We start from the raw sequence: 17,522 nt of genomic DNA, 5'->3' as shown, positions 1-17,522 counted from the left end.
GAGGGTGTAGTAGGAGTCAACGACACCCTTATCATATATGTGTGAAAGTGGAAACCATAGTCTAAAATGGGACAAAATACCTTTGGCCGAGTGTTTCGACCACTAAAGGTATGCTCGGGTCAATATGTGATTGATCTATTAGAGTCTATGATTTCAGTCAAGGAGTTTAGAGGTTTGGTGGATAGATGATCATGTTAGTGCTGTGGTTTTTATGAAAATATTTAAAAAGGAAAATTATGCTTACATTCAATACTATAACTATTACTTTGGTTTTGTTTACTAATATGTGGTTATTTGTGTTAAGGAATATTGAATGAGCTATATTAGTTACTGAGATTATGATCTCACCCATGGTTATTTATATTTTTATAAGTTTTGACATTAATGGTGCAAAAAGGAAAGATATAGGCAGAAATTAGAGATTTCTCTTTAAAAGCCTATTAAAGGGTTGGTGTAATAAATATGTATGATATAGATTATGTTTGTGTATCTAAGTTGCCATAGGAATATATATAAATGTGCATAAGTCTGTGAATGCAAATGTGTGTGTGATTTTATGTCCTAGCCATATTGTATGCATATGTGTATGTTTGAGGTGAATGTGTTGACATAGGCTAGGGATTGATGCAATACCTGTGAATGAGATTGAAATGTGATGATTGAGTAGTTTTGGCTAAAGATATGAATTTATTTAGAAATGTGTAATTTTGCTCAAGCATGTGTGAAATGGGAAGTTTACTAGCCAAACTTATGTATACATCCGATATTGTGTAACCGAATGGTCAATAAGGTGTTAATTGTTGTATTGGATGTGGTCAAGGCCCTAGATATGGCCAATGACATATGGCTTGAAATTGTGATGCTCAAATGGAAAAGTTTGGCTTAAAATAGTCAAATTGCACTCCAGTGTCCAATTTTCAAATGAAATATGGTATTTGAATGAAATCAGTATCATTAGTTAAATTTTGAAGCAAGCTTTGTGTAGACACTTGAATCACCCGAATCAAATATTAGATGTAAAAATGGTGGACATTAGAAGTTTGTATCAGAACTGTTGTTTTGACAGTAGAACTTAAGACTTATGTGCTATGGCACATAGCAACGAGCTAAAACTTGTGTCTCTATACCACATGCTGGGTGCATATGGCACAAGCCACGGCGCATGGTCCTGTTCTATTTAGAAAATGTCATTTGTTTTAGATTTCTTTTGATGCTTGATTCTTACTACTTCTGCTATGTATTAATATATGATTTGAGCTTTTGGAAATGGTTTTCAAATATTTTTTTAATTGGGATCCCAAACTGTTGCTTACTATAAGTGCACGAGTCATAACAAGTAATATAATGAAAGTAAAGTATCGTTCCCTTGAGGATTTGTTCAAAAACAATGATCAAGCAAAAGACTAAGCAAATTCTATCAAGTTGAGCTACACATAGTTAGGTAAAAATGATTTTGCAAATGAAACTAATACTAGAAAATAAAGAAAGTGATTGATTCACAAACTTCAAACACAAATTGAGACTTAGGATTATTTATCCCCCTTGCATTTTATAACACCGAAATTACCTCCTCTCATAAATGCTTTTAATGAAAATAAGTGATAACCTAGTGTTCTAAAAATACTTGGACAAGCTCTCTCAAGTCATGAACAAGTGTTTAGTTAAATTAATTGCCTAATCTCTTATTAGAATTAATAAAACTCAATTTTAAATACCAACCCTAATATGGCTATGCAAGGCTAGCAAGTATATCTCTATCTTACTAGCAAAACCATCCATTCAACATGCAAATATCAAGTTCTTGCACAATATTACCCAAGTTCTACACTCAACCTAGCCCTCTCAAGCATCAATTAAGTGAACCCAACATCTAAATGGTGGCCAATCACTTAGAAGCATTAAGGAAAGAGTAAAATAAACACATATATATCATTAATCACAAAAGAGAGAAGAAATTTAGTGTTAATCCATACAAGGGTTCCAAATAATCCTAGAACAAAGGGTTTAGCTACTTATAATCATCCACAAGCTATAAATATACAAAATAAGTGGACCCATTTTAGATTACAAGAGAGGAAAGGGAAGAGGAATAGAAAAACCGAAGAAAATGAGCTCTAAATGTCTTCAAAGCTTCAATCTCTTGATCCTAACTCTTCCAACGCCCAAACCCTTGCATAATCAAGCTCCAAATGTGTTTAAAAGTCTGAAGAATGCATTTTGGGTCGAGCTCTCAGCTTATATGTATTCTAACTAACTACTTTCTGATAAATGAAATGCAGCGTTTTTCTGACAGTGGCAAAAGTCACGAACGAAAGTTATGACTTTAGGACGACTTTGGCAATTTTGCACTGTTTTTACAGCTAACGAAAATCATTCATTTTGCTCTTGATTTCGTTATCCAAAAGCCTTCCAAAAACATCCATAAAGCTCCAAAAATGCTTTTAATCAAAACTTTAATCAAAATAATATGAAATTAGGCTAAAAATATCAAATTAAAGCTAAGAACATAAGCCCAAAACAAAATGCACATTTTCCTAATTTGGGCAATAAAAATATATACAATTGAACTAAAATGGATTAGAATCTAAGGAAAATGTGATGAAATAACATGAACTTCTAGAGGTTAACACAAACTTTTCTAAATCTTTTAATTAGAGTGAGTACTTGAGTGTTAGAACATAATGTTTGAAAGGGCATTACAATATGCATGATCCCAAATCCAACCGAACCTCCGTGTCTCCCTAACTGAATTTGTAGTTTACCACCTAAGATCAATTCCTAGTGAATTGTCCAAGCTCACCTTCAATGGAAGGAACTACCTAACTAAGGTCATCCTTTATGCTTTTTGATTGATTTATAACATCACTGATCCTTCAAATCTCTTCAATGAATATAGAGCCAAGATAGGTTGTACTAAGCGTCTTAAGTGATAGCATAACCATATGGATTTTTATTACCTCTTCAACTAGGGTGAACTCCCACCCTAATTCAATCATGTAATTTCCCCTAATGTAACCCTTTAGATTTTCCCACATATTCAATATAAATTTTGATATCCAATGCTAACCAAATTTACCTTATTTATTTAGTTTGATAATTCATTTTCAAAAAAAAAATTACCAAACCTTAGCATACTAATCTAATTATGAGAAATTTTTGTCATAAAATCCTTAACACACTCTATAAGTTTCTAAAAGCAATTATTACAGTTGTATATAAATATTTTTCACAAATAACTTGCAAATAACTATACAAGCTAATAGACCATATGATTAACTAATTATCTCAACCCTTTTTTACTGAAAAGGTTACCTATGGATCGAACATAAGCTACTTTACTATAGCCTTGGAATCACTCCAAGATATCAAAATCTATATTAACAAATATTATATGTTAATTTATTAATTTAACACAAGTACCCACTAGCTAAATTAACTTAATTAACTACTTAACAATCAAAATCTTTACCATTGAACTAGTTAAAGCTTTTACAACCTTACCTTATCTTTATTTAGCATATACAAGGTTGATTCATGTTTAATTTCAACTCACACAACTTCAAAACTCCAAAACCAACTTAGGGTTCATCCATCCTTTTCCACCCAACAGCAACCCATATGCATTTACTTATTTAACTCCATACAACTTAAATTAAGCTTCTTAAATCCCATGCATACCTTGGGATTCGAATTTAATGAGGCCTCATTCAGAAATTTAAACCCTAACTCTCCAAAACCAACATAATCAAGGTAGAGAGGAAGAATGAGAGTTAGTAAGCTTACTTGGATGATTGTAGGTCCAAACAAGCCTCTAATCTTACCCAAAGTAAAACCCTAGCATATCATTAAGCTTCCTCTATTGAGCTATAAGTTTTCTAGACATTCTACTCTATTTTTTTGATGTTTTCACAATTTTATGCTAAATCAGTGCCAGATGCTGTGGCATATGGAGCACAAGCTACGGCATGTGGCATAGTCAGCATTTTCTCACTTTGCCTCATGCTACTAGAACTTGATTCAATTAAACTTTCACCCTAGCTTGATTTTAATTTATGATCCAAAATGTCAATTAACAACCCATAAACATAATTAACTTAATTAACCATTTTTAACTAATTTCTCCTTTAATTTGAAATTAAGTCTAGGTTAAAAAAATCTAGATGTTACATTATACTTGGCATCCCGAGGTGTTAGTGATGCCATATAAACTTATTTTCTACTATCCCCACTAGGTTGAACTCCCACCCTTACTAACATGCATTGCATTTCTAATAGATCCTTCATAATTTATTGCTCATGTAGCCATGTTCATCAACACTTAAATATTATAGTCAACATGTATTAACATTCATTACAAATAGGTATGTATGTATGTATGAATGTAAATACTATTTTCACCCTCTTATTTTAAAACATTACCAAATACTCTATTTTCCCAAAAATACATTACCTTTGAAAAACATATATATATATATATATATATTTTATTTACCCTAAACTTATACAAGCAAACTTATAAACAACTTTTGTAAAATAATAAATAATAGATTATCTGATTACCTTAACCCTTTTGTTGTAAAAAGGGTTACTGATGCTTGTATATACTCTTATGTCTTCTTCAACCTTTATGAGGTTCTTGGTACGAAAATTTACAATAATAAGCACTATATGTTAGTTTATCAACTTAACATATGTATTTTTTAGTTAAATTAAACCCAACTTTACCACTTAGATCCCATAATCTCACTTAAGGAGCTAGTTAAAGTCACAACTAGCTCACACTATCACTTCTAATCCCTATTTAGCTAAATCACAACATAAATTAGCTCTACCAATTCCAAAGTACTTGACTAAAAATAAGGCTCATCTCAATTCTCCCTTCCAACCACCACACCTTATGAAACCACTTACTCCCACAAGTCTAAGGACCTTAGATCAAGCTATTAAAATCACATGCAATACTTAAAGAATAGATCCCTAGTTTTTCTAACCTAAATCAAAACTCTCTCACTTTAAACCCCTTAAAACCATGGCGAAGAAATAGAATAGGGAGGTGAAAGAATTATCTATGTATTTCAAAAGGTTTAATCCTCTTATAAGATCACCAACCTTGATGGCCTAGTATAGCTCTCATCCTCACATGCTCCTCAATTTCCTAAATTTCTACTTTGTTTTCATGGATGATTTATGACTTATTAGATTTGATTTAGAGCCATGTTGCATGGCACAACATGTACAAGTCATGACATATGGCATAGTGAGAAAACTCTCACTTATCTCATGCCAACTTATCTTGATCTGATCTAATCTCTATCCTAACCTGACCTTGTAACTGCCTGATAGAAGACATTTCTTACCCACTTTTATTTGTCAATTAGGACCTTTTTATTAATGATTTATCACCTCAAAGTACATACATTGCATTAGATTTGAAATTTTGCCTAAGTTTCTAGGTTTAATGCACTAGGGTCTAGGGGTATTTTGGTCTGAAAAATGAACTTTTAAGAAAATGTACAAGAAAATTTAAAAAAGTGCATTTTATGTCCAGTTGATGAGTGGTAAAGTTATATTTTTAAAATTCATTTTAGTTTAGGAGTAATTAAATAAAAAGTCAATACTTTCTTAAGTGTCTTAGTTTGACCTAGTTTTTGGTTTGCTTTTGTGTGAAAATTTTTATATAATTTTGTGTAGCCTAGAACTTGGTTATTTTAATTATTATCCCTTCTTAATTATGAATTCAATTCTGGACTTTAATTACATTTTATGATGTCACATGTTATTTAATTGAATTATGTGATTTATGTGACATAGGTGGCATGTGACTTGTGCATTGATTTGGCAAATAGAGTCAAAAGTCCATGGGGTTAAAGGCTGATAGTTTGGACGTGTAAAGGCTCCTATTTTGTGGTTTAGATCAGCTAAAAATTTGGATGACACATGGGATTAATTGTACACACATTGGAATCATCTACAAGCCAATAGGAGGGTGCCACCTTGCAAGTGTGATAAGGCTACCATTTTTCATTTATTTTCTTTTCTCATTTGTTTAATTGAGCTTAAGCTAATGGGGAAACATTTAGAGCATGTCCCACAGCCCCCAAAATCAGATTCATTTACCCATTCATTCATCTTCCACACTTTCTCTCTCTTGTTCATCTTATTCTTCATTTTTCTCTTTCTTCTCTATACTCTAGATTTTTGTACAGCCACCATTTCTCCCTCTTTTCACCATCAAATCCACTCAATTCTTCCACCATTCTTCTCCTCTCTCAAGGCCGAGCTAACCCCAAGCAACTAGAAGGAGATTTGAAGCTTAATCTATCAAGAAGTGTGGAGCATGTGCCATGGCCTAGTTGTGTTCATGGAGGAAGCAAAGTGCTCTTGATGTTTTCTAGCTAGAGTCTCCATGGAATCCTAGGGGAGAGTTGATGGAAGAGGACTTTTGAAGTCTTCACTTGACTAAGCTCAACTATTTCTTCATCTTGTTTCAATTCCATTAGAATACTATGACTATTGTTGATTGTGGTTCAATTTGACTTTAGTTACATGGTTGTTTGTAATTTGAAATGTTGAAACAAGATTGTTGAGTTGAATTCATGACCTATATGCTGCTGGAATTTCGTCCACTCTATGAATTTGCATGATAATATGTGATTTCAATGGGTGAATGTCTTGTATTAGCCTTGCATGTAATTGTGTGGTGAATACTTGATGAGCTACTTGAGTTTGCATAGTTTTGAGCTTAGGTACAGCTTTGAACAGTGGTATTTGGGAATGAATTTTAGCTAAACACTTGGGTTAATTTTAAAGCTAAGCTAGTAAGGTTACCTAGGGAGCTTGTAACAGTACTTAAGGAATTGAATTAGTGAAGCTAGGATACTTCATATAGTTATCTTAAGTAAATGAATTTTTCAACCAAGGAAGAGGAGTTGAGTGAGCTACCATGTTTAATTAGAAATTAAGATTCTTCTATTAGCAACACCTTAGGGTTCTTACTTAAATTGGGAAGCCACTTTATTCATAATTATATTTAGTTTGCTAATTTAATTTACTAGATAATTAGGTTAGAAATTAGTTAATCAACTTCAGAATTTGGGTGATTTATTTCACTAGATAACTTTAAATTAGACTTAAAATCATTCTTTGGGAGATAACCTAGGGTTGGCCTTAGATTGCATTAGGGTTAGCTTTAGTTTAATTTTGAAGGCAAGTGACTAAATCCTATTACTTCCTAATGGTTGAAAACACCCATTAGCAATCCAGAAACATGTCTAATTAAATTAATTTACTTATTTATTAATTCTATCCTTATTTAGTAATTAATATTGAATTAGAACTTAGGATGTTACACGGAGCATCGGGGAGTTATGCATGTTGCCACTGAGGCCGGAAAGGTGGCGCATGATGTAACATCCTAAACTTTTAATATGAAAACTAATTTATAATTAAAGGTAAATTATTAAATAAGTAGATTGATTAGATAATTAGAGTTTTGGAAGGTGAATTGATGAATGAGTAAGATTGAGTGAAAGAATACGGTCTAAAGTGAGTCATGAGAGCAACAATAAGGTTTCTTTACTGTGCCATGTGTCATGACATACACACCATGTGCCACGGTGCATGGCACATAATTTTGAATTCAAATGTGTCAATTAGCTCTTACAAGGAGAGAGGAGAAAGGTAAAACGAAATGAAAGATAGGGGAGGAGACGTTCCTTTGCTAAGGCAAGCAATCTTGGATTATTGGGAGATATTTTTGACCTGTCACTTATCAAGTAAGTTTTATACCACATTGTGCTCCTATTCTACCCTAATTTCTTTTGGTTTGAAATATTTTGCTTATTTGTTAATTGAACTAGGGAGTTTTAAGGGGTTATTTTTAGATTCAATAGTTAGTAAAAGGCTATTAGGAGTTAAACTAAGGTTTTATGACTAGTTTGAAAATTTACGCTAAGCTTTAAGTTATAAGTTTAATTTAGACCAAATTGAGGGGTTTAAATAGGGTGAAAGTTTGGTCTGGGATGTATTGAAGCTAATAGAATGATGAAAGGCTTGAAGAGAATGGTTAGGACCTAAGATGGCTAAATGACAGTGATTAAGTGGTTAATTCTGATTAATTGTGATAATTTATACTTTTGGTCAATTTAATAATTGACTTATAGTGCTAAATGGTGTAGATTATTGAGGCTCACATATTAACTTGAGCAAGAGGAAGCTAAGAGCTTCAAAAGTACTATGGATAACCCTTTCTAGAAATAAAATGATTGAGGTAACTAGGTAATTCATTATGTCTATTGACTAGTTTAACTATCTATAAGTAAATGTGATAATATGATTTATGATTTTATATTAGCATGATTTTAAACTTGCATGATTTGGTTGAAACTTATGGTTATGTGTGAAAATACATGATCATGATAGGGGGTGATAGTTCATCCTGAGTTGAGAAGAGTAGGGTGAAAAAAAACCCATTTTGTTGGGTTGACATTATGAGGTAATCTAGTGTAGCAATTATTTAAGATTGTTCCCTTATAGCAATCTGGGCAATTTATAAACTCTCCAGTTCCTGTAAGGGTGTAGTTAGGAGTCAATAACACCCTTATCATGTTTGTGAAAGGGAGAATCCATAGTCTGTAAGTAAGACAGAACACCTTTTGCCAGATGATTCTATCATTAAAGGTATGCTTGGATCAATGTACATAGGATTGGTCTAGTAGAGCCTATGGGTTTAGCTAAGGAGCATAGACTTTCGAATGGATAGGATGATCAATGTGAGTGTGTGAAAATAATTTTATGAAAATGGATGTAACTCCCTCTGTGTGTGTGTGTGTGTGTGTCTGTGTGTGAAAATGAGAATAATGATACAACAAATTTGTTTACTTGTTTATAGTTATTCTTGTTAATAGATAGTTTTAAATTATTTTGGTTATTGAGATATTTGTCTTACCCTGTGGTTACTATTTTACAGGTTCTAGCATTGGTAACAATAGAGAGAAAGGACTAGGCCAAAAGTAGTGGGACTACGATAGCCCTTTTGAGTTTTATGTAATGAATTTGTCTTATTGAAAATAAAATGTTTATAAGTTGCCATAGGAATGTATTAGCCTTACTAGGTGATGCCACTTATGAAGAAATGTGTAATCAACTCAGTATAATTGTGAGGAGGGGACAAGAGTTGGATCTAGAGAAGAGGGATATTTATGGGCAATTTTTTTCTCCTTTAGGTCTATTAGGAAGGACATCCACTTCAAATTTTTGGTGATTCCATTTGGGTTGATGAATGTGCTTACAGTTTTCATGGATTACATGAACCGTATATTCTGTTTGTTCTTTTATCAATTTGTTGTTGTGTTCTTAGATGATATACTAATATTTTCTAAGGGTAAGGAAGAGCACGTAAGGCATTTAAGGACTGTGTTATGAATTTTAAGGGATAATCTCTTATACGCGAAACTGAGTAAGTGTGAATTCTTGTTGTGTGAAGTATAGTGAAAAGCCCTAAGTCATATCATGCTTCTAAAAAAATTCTAGAATGTAGGTGAGTACACCCTAGGTCATCAAATCCCAAGAGACAACTTAAGCAATTAAAGACAATTCATAAACCATTTTCACAAGTTAAAAACAATGTTAGTTTTGAAAAGAAAAATCAAGGTTTAAAGTGTTTATGATTTTTAAATTTTATAGTGAAATGTGGAATGAAGTAAGATTGACTTAAACATGCAAACAAGTGAGTTCTTTAAGGTTCAAATCCACTTCTATCATCATAGAATCCTAAGTTCAATTCATTTAGTTCTTGCAATTCATTTAACCTTAAGGAAATGCCTAATAACCATTAGGACTAGGTGATTTTGACTTAAATTAAGACACAATCCCTCTGAAAATTATGCCAAACCATGACTTGACCCTAGAATTAGACCTTGTCTCGACTTGACCATGTTCTAACACTTAGAACCAATCAAGAATTAAGAAATTAACTTTAATTTAAGACCTAAATAGAAGCTAAATGGTTTAGCCATCACCATAAGGATTGGGCAGATTATAGCATTTACACAATAGTAACTATTAAAGCATAAATTCAATCATATAGCATGCATCATCCAATTAAAGAGTCAATTCATAGTATCTAATTCTCTTAAAGGAATGAAATCAACTAAAGATTTCAATCTAACTAGAATTGAATCACCAAGTCAATACTAATAAGAAAATTAGAGAATTTAGACATGAAACAAGTAAAACTGAATGGGAGAAAACTAAGAAAAATCAAGTATAGGTTTAATCTCCCTTGAAGATCTTTGGAAGACATTCAACTACTCATATTAATCTCTTAAATATTGATTGAAGAAGATTTCCACAAGAAGCTGCCATGGAAGATCGATTGGAAGATCTGTGAATGAATGTTGTGCAAAATGGAATTGAGAGATGATCAGCGATGGTGTGCGACGACCTAAACTAAGAAGAATATATTTGATGGTTGAATTGAGACTAGTAGAAGATGAGTGTTTATGTATAATGAAATAGAAAAGAAAAAGTTTTCAAGTGAATGGCCGAGTGTGTTTCTCATAGCCGAGTTGGATTAAGGAGAAGATAAGTGTTTCTTCACGTGTAGTAGTTGTGTGATTTGTGGTGACATGAACTATGAACCTAGAGGAAGATGAATGTGGTGGTGATCAATTTGTGCGTGTGAGGCGATAAGACAAAACTGAGAGAGATGAGCGATGGGCGTGTGTGAAAAATCTATTCCCTAGTTTCCATTCTTTATTTTTGTTCTTTCCTCCTCTATTGTGAATGGCTCCTCTGAAGATCATCATATGTGCATGATTCTTTTCTACATTTTCTTCTTTATAGTAAAAAGAGAAAATTATGAAATTACCCCTAAATGCTTAAAAATGCAAAATAAATAAAATTAAATTAATCTACTGCAATTGAACTAAACAAAGTCCTAAAAATAAGAACAAAAATTGCCCTAGTAGTGAAATGTGTCAAGGAATTAAAATTTTAAATTAAAAACAATCAATTTCAATAAGATGTGCAAAATGATCAAAATGCCCCTAACGTCAAAACTTAATGCAAATGAGTTGATGATCAAATTCAATGCTAATATCATGCATATAAGGGTCTAAACTAATAAAATATGGTTACAAATGCAAAATAAAAGTGTGAAAAATATGTGATTAATTAAATTCCCCCACACTTAACCTTTTAGGTAATTTTGTGTACGTTTTTAAGGCAAAAGCTTACAAATATATTTTTATTTTAGTTGTTGTAAGCTCAACTTAGGAGGTTACACTTGCATCAAGAATATCATATAGTTTTTGATCAAGTCATGAAAAATTTTACAAAATTTGAGGATGAGAATCCACCCCATAATCATAATCATGTGTATGATGTAATATCATCTCACTTAAACATTGCAATTATCAACTCAATGGGTAATTGAGGGCCTAAATGTAACATCCTGAATTTCTAATCCTGCATTAATAACTGATTATGGAATGAATTAGTGATTAAATGTGGGATTAGGGTTCTAGATAGTGAGATGTTATTTTTACTCGTTGGGTTGTTATATGGACAGATATGAGTCGAAGAATGGATCTCAGAGTAGAGCATGTGAGCATAGTAAGGATATTTCTCACTATGCCACGGGCTGCGTGATAGGAATTGTCGCTTACCTTCAAAATTAAATTAAAGCTAACCCTAATGCAATATAGGGCCAACCTTAGGTCATCTCTCAAGGAATGATTTTAAGTCTAATTTAAAAGTTATCTAGTAAAATAAATCACCTAAAGTTTGAAGTTGATTAACTAATTGCTAACCTAATTATCTAGTGAATTAAGCTAGAAAACTAATCCTAATTTTGAAAGAAGTGGCTTCTCAATTTAAGTAGGAACCCTAGGGTGTTGTTAATAGAAGATTTCTAGCCTTTAATTAATTATGGCAGCTCACTCCACTCCTCTTCCCTGGCTAAAAAGTGCATTTACTTAAGACAATTATCTCAAGTATCCTAGCTTCACTACTTTAATTTCCTAAGTGCTATTACAAACCCCCTAGGTAACCTTACTAGCTTAGCTCTAAAATTAATCAAGTATTTAGCTAAAATTCATTCCCAAATGCCACTACCCAAAGCTGTACCTAAGTTCAAAACTATGAAAACTCAAACAACTCATCAAGTATTCACCATACAATTACATCCTAGGCTAATACAAGACATTCACCCATTGAAATCACATATTATCATGCAAATTCATATAGTAGACGAAATTCCAGCAGCACATAGATCATGAAATTCAGCTCAACAATCTTGTTTCAACATTACAAATTACAAACAACCATGTAACTAAAGTAAAATTGAACCACAATCAATAATAGTTATAGTATTCTAATGGAATTGAAACAAAATGAAGAAATAGTTAAGCTTAGCCAAGTGAAGACTTCAAAACTCCTCTTCCATCAACTCTCCCCTAGGATTCCATGGAGATTCTAGCTAGAAAATATCAAGAGCACTTTGCTTCCTCCATGAACACAACTATGCTGTGGCACATGCTTTATGCTTCTTGATGGATTGAGCTTTAAATCTCCTTCTAGTTGCTTAGGTTGGTTCGGCCTTAAGAGAGGAGAAGAATGGTGGGAGAATTGAGCATATTTGATGGTGAAAATAGGGAGAAATGGTGGCTGGACGTGCTGTATTGTAGAGAGAAGGAGGAGAAAATGAAGAACACCAAGAACAAGAGAGAGAAAATGTAGAAGATGAATGAGATGATGATTGATCTAATTTGAGGGGGTAAATGGCATGCTCCCCCTTCTTTCCAATCAGCTAAAGGCTTAATTAAAAAACATAAGAAAATAAATTAAAATGAAAATAGGAGCCTTGTCATACTTGCAAGGTGACTTGCAAGGTGGCAACCTCCTATTAGTTTGTAGATGATTTCAATGTGTGTGTAATATCTCACGTGTCATCCACATCATTTAAGTTGATTTAATATCCCAAAAATAGCATAAATCATGTTCAAATGCTCAGCCATTGAGCTTAAGGAGTGATGACTTCAATTGCCCAATTGATGCACAAGTCACATGCCACTTATGTCATATAAATCACATAATTCAATTAAATGGCATGTGATATAATAAAATTTAATTAATGTCTATAATTAAATTCATAATTAGAAAGGAGAATTTATTAAGTTAACCAAGTTTCAGGCTGCACAAAATTATATAAAAATTTTCACACAAAGGCAAACCAAAAACTAGGTCAAACTAAGACACTTAAGGAAATGTTGACTTTTTTATTTAATTACTCTCAAATTAAAATAAATTTTAAAAATATAATTTTACCACTCATCAAATAGACATAAAATTCAATTTGTCAATTTTTCTTGTACATTTTTTCAAAATTTTATTTTTTAGACCAAAATATCCTTAATGCACCGAACTTAGGAACTTAGGCAAAATTCTAAATCTAATGCAATGTGTGCACTTGAAGGTGATAAATTATTAATAAAAGGGTCCTAATTGACAAATAAAAGTGGGTAGCAAATGTGTTCTATCAATTGTCCCAAACTTATCTTTTGCATTTCGGGCAAAATCAAGTGAACAAGGTCCCAAAAGAAATTATAAAACAAAGAAACAAGAGAGAAACAATGTTTAAAGTTACTAAAATATTATGTCATGAACTTCTACAAATTATCAATTATGTGGCAATAATTAGGAAAGAATTATACATATCACAAACAAACCCTTACCAAGAATCAATGTCAAAGAGTAAGCTTCTCTAGGTTAAGTGTTTGCTCTCATCACTCAAAGTGTATAAAGTATTAAATTTCACTTAAAATTCCTTAGGATAAACCCTACTATAAATTTGTAACTCTTCTACATCTCTATCACTAAATAGTACTTGTAATCAAGAATCAAATGGAATTTATTAGGGTGTAAGATGGGTAATGAAAGGATGTCTAAGAAATGCATGTATAAAAAAATAGGGTTAGCATCAAGATAATGCTAAAGTCAAGATATATCCCCTTGATATGTAAAGCATAACCTAATTCAATTGAGTGGCCACCTTAACATAATGAGGATGGAAGCAATGACAAGAATTAATAAAATAAATGGAATGGATGAGCTAGGCAACTTTTTATTCTTTTCTTTCTTTTCCTTTTCTCCTTCTTTTCTTTTGTTTCTTTTTCTAGCAACTTTATTTCTTTTCTTTTTGACCATATATATTTTTTTCAAATCTATTTTTGTTTTTTTTCTTTTAGTTGTCCCTAACTCTTTGAAAACAATAAAAAAGAATAGATATAATGGTGTAATAATAAAGGATAAAGAGTATTGGATAGAAAAATGATAATAGGCACCCACTCACTTGATCTAAGACATGCAATAAATATTAAAAAGATATATAAAAGTGTAACATGCATTCCTTGGGGTAAATAGGGTGAATATATTTTTTTTTAATAATCAAACCAAAAGCTCAAAGTGGCTAATAAAGGATAATCAATAATAATGGGTTGGCTATTTGGCTTTTGGCTATTTTTTATGAATGCCATCTTTCATCTCCTATCAAACAAGTACAAGACATGTGGTCTCAATTAAGAAGTCAAACAAATTCTAGAAGGTACCATCACTAAGGAATTAATCACACATGAGTGTTTGGCTTCTTTTATGAAAGGGTAATGTGCCACTCTAATCCATTAATTTAAGGTAAAAGAATGTTCACTTCACACCTATTCAATTCTAAAAATTACCACATCTCAAGCATAAAAAATATCCGTTCAAGATCTAGGTAATTAAGTAACCTCAAACAAAACAAAACAAAGCAAAAGTTTTCTTAATTTTCAAAAACACTAATCAAAACAAAACAAAACATTTATTTCTCTCCCCCACACTTAAATCATGCATTGTCCTCAATATATGTATAGACTAGTGATAAAACAAGATGAGATCAATAATGAATGCATAACAAAAGTGTGGTACTGAATTTTTTTTTCAAACACACAAACAAATCAAAAAGAATGAAATTCTACCTTTTCCTACTAGATTCATCTCCCTCATACTTCCAATTTACTCAATCAACAAATCAAAGTATAAAGCAAAGTAAAGTAAAAAGCAAGGGTGAAGAAGATAAAACTTAGTTTAAATCTCCATAAGCTCTTGAAGTTGAAATTTTCATCTTTGAGGAGTAGCATGAAACTACTCATTGTGGTCTTCTTTCCAAGCATCTTGGGTGGAGGCTTGGGATCAATTTGTAATGGCTCTAAGGTATATGGTATGGATTGTTCTTTCTCATCATGTAAGCTCTCGGTCTCTTCCATTAGCTTAATAGTCAAAGGTACTATAAGTGTAGAATTTTCTTCTAATAGCTTGGGAACCTTATAGACATCAAGCTTGAATGGAGAAAATTCTTTAAATTTGGCTCCTTTGGTGTTTGTACCTACATCACAAGATAAAATACCCTTCTTATGCCCATAAAGCTCAAGTATAGTAGATATTTTATTATCATCAAGTAATTCATGAGAAGATATGTCATCATCATTCAAGTACTCATCAATTTCACAACAATTTTGGCATTTATAATCATTCAAACAAGTACAAGGAGATATGAAAGTATGAGAATATGAATCAATACTAAACAACAAGGAAAGATCATCACTAAATTCTTCAATCATGAGATCATCATCACTCAATTTACTTTAGGCTTTGCAAAGTCATTTTCTTGAACTTTAATTTCCTCATTCTTTATGTCCTCCAAATTCTCCCCTTCTTATGACTTGTCCTTAATTTCATGTAAGCCTTGAACATTAGCCTCTTCTACCTCATAATTGGCCTTAGATTTTTCATGCTCTTCTTCCACAATTGGCAGGGTTTCATGAGGGATAGGTGCAGAATTTTAACTCAAGTCTATGGCCTCTTCAAGTTGAGCAAGTTCCTCATTGAAATCAAGAGGTTGTTTGGCCAAATTGTCTTGTTTACCTATAAAAGAAGGTAAACAACCTTTCTCAAGCACATCATGGTTAGAAGAAACAAGTGCATGTGTACTATCAACAATATCACAAGAAGGAATTAGAATTTCAAGCACACAAGATACATCATCACCACCATTAACATCTATTTCATTTTCTTTATTCAAGCTAAGTGAAGAGTCGACACTTTCAATGATATTTGAATTTAAATCAAGAGAATTATCATGTGAACTCAAAGTTTTTTTCTCCCAAGGGTATACTTTTTCACAATATGATTCATGCTCAAACATTCAAGGTGATTCATGTAACATTCTTACTCCACTAAACACACTTAACAAATAAAGCTCATGGTAATTAAGGGATTAGCTCTGAAGAGTGATTACCATGATTTAATCTAAAAGGAAAAGAATCTCAAGTTTTCTAAATAGAAACAAGTTAAAATCGATTAAAATCTTTCATTAAGTTTTGGAAGCATGAGATACCTCAGAGGAGTAAAAGAAGTCGAAAACAGTTGAAAACAAATTATATACTAAAATACAGAGCAATGCGTCATGGTGAATGCACTTTGCGCCGCAGTGTGTTGCTCTTTGTGCCGCGTGCCATAGCTCAGGCACCATGCGCCGTGACATGTTGCAGAAATTCTACTAGTTCTTTGGTCATTTGACAACATAATTGAGGGAACTTCCGACTCGCCTTGATTCTTCGTCCGACATCCAAATGACATGACCTAGGTGTCTACAGAAAGCTCTTTTTCTGTACTAACTAATGACATGGGTTTTACTTCCAAAACAAGTTACACTAGGAAGTTGGACACCCAAACACATTTTAATCATTTTTTAACACTTTTACACAAAATGGGTGTCCAAAACCCTTAACAAGTGCTAAAAGCTTTTCCTAACACCTGGACCATGTCCAATGGATTTAGGACTACTTGTATAACATGACAAAAGCACCGAAATGACATTATAACTAAAATTCACTCCTTAACCATAATTTACCAAAAACAAAAGGGGAGGTAAATTAGCATTGCATGTAACTCAAATCATTTAAACATGCTCAAATCTTCATTTCTACACTTGCACAAGTATTTTGGCTCTATAAACATATATATGACAACATACACAAAGGCTAAGGACTAAAATACAATTCTAACATTTTTAACAACCAAAATAGTGCAAGTGAGGTAATATGTATCCTAGAATTGGCAAGCCATATACTATTACACAATTAAAGCTAAACTAGAGGCATATAGTAGGAAAATGCTAATTCCCCGCCTCTTTAGTCTTCTCCCTCTCAACACCAGAGCTAGAGCTTGAAAAGTATTAAATAAGAGAGGTAAGTCTAGCCACTTAGTAACTAAGGTTAAACCTACCCCATGCAGTCATATATCAATTATAAAGCAAAAACATGCATAAGGAGATCAAATTTATAAAACATATCCCCATATATCACATTTTATCATTTATCACTTTATATCTTCTTTACTCACAAAACTAGGTACATTGTTTCCATATTCTCAAATATGTGACAAGACTCATACTCTTGTGACTTGCCACCACTTAGCACGTGTGA

Source organism: Prosopis cineraria, unplaced genomic scaffold (genome assembly GCF_029017545.1).
Source record: "Prosopis cineraria cultivar Desert tree isolate PC_DT_omini unplaced genomic scaffold, ASM2901754v1 PC7, whole genome shotgun sequence".
NCBI lineage: Eukaryota > Viridiplantae > Streptophyta > Magnoliopsida > Fabales > Fabaceae > Prosopis > Prosopis cineraria.
The sequence above is the reverse complement of the archived record's forward strand: the minus strand, read 5'-3'. Positions refer to the sequence as shown.